The following is a 532-nucleotide window of genomic DNA, read 5'->3' on the forward strand; positions in this document are numbered from 1 at the left end:
CACTGCTAAGTCCTCTCACTATGTTCCCCACACCCCTCATCTAATTTCCAAAGATGTGTGGTGACTGCACTGAATTCCTGCCTCTTCTGTTGGCCTCAGGTAAATCCTTGAACCCATCATGGCAGTGTATCCAGTGAGGTTAGAGTTATCATCCTTGGCCAAGAATTGTCCCTGGAATTATGCATGGCAAGTCAAATTTTCCATCTAACACACCTTACGTTCACCAGCATCCTGGACACAGCACTGCATCTGTTCAAAAGGAAAAAATGTCAGCAATGTTACAAGTACTAGGCCAGAGCTCTTTACACAAAGGACCTTTCTGGTGGTTACTAACTGCATCTGATGACATAAGTCCTGCCTCTGACTAGCATTCATTCCTTCACAGAGTTCTGATCCTCACACTTCTGATAGCTGGGAGTCTATTTCATTTCCTCTGGGCCATCCTTCTGACTAAATCCACCCCAGAAGCATAGACCCTTACTGTTTAGAAACAAAATTACTAACTGCAGTATTTCTTTTTTCTTTTAAGGAT

At 43.2% G+C, this 532-nt stretch overlaps 1 non-coding gene across 1 annotated transcript; it reads right to left on the reverse strand.

The window, feature by feature from the left end:
* Positions 1-90: 90 nt before the first annotated feature.
* Positions 91-161, reverse strand: LOC114615629. Its single transcript, XR_003710497.1, has one exon. It is a non-coding gene; the product is annotated as a small nucleolar RNA SNORD93 (small nucleolar RNA).
* Positions 162-532: the final 371 nt, after the last annotated feature.

This window comes from Grammomys surdaster, unplaced genomic scaffold (genome assembly GCF_004785775.1).
Source record: "Grammomys surdaster isolate TR1022 unplaced genomic scaffold, NIH_TR_1.0 127271, whole genome shotgun sequence".
Lineage (NCBI taxonomy): Eukaryota > Metazoa > Chordata > Mammalia > Rodentia > Muridae > Grammomys > Grammomys surdaster.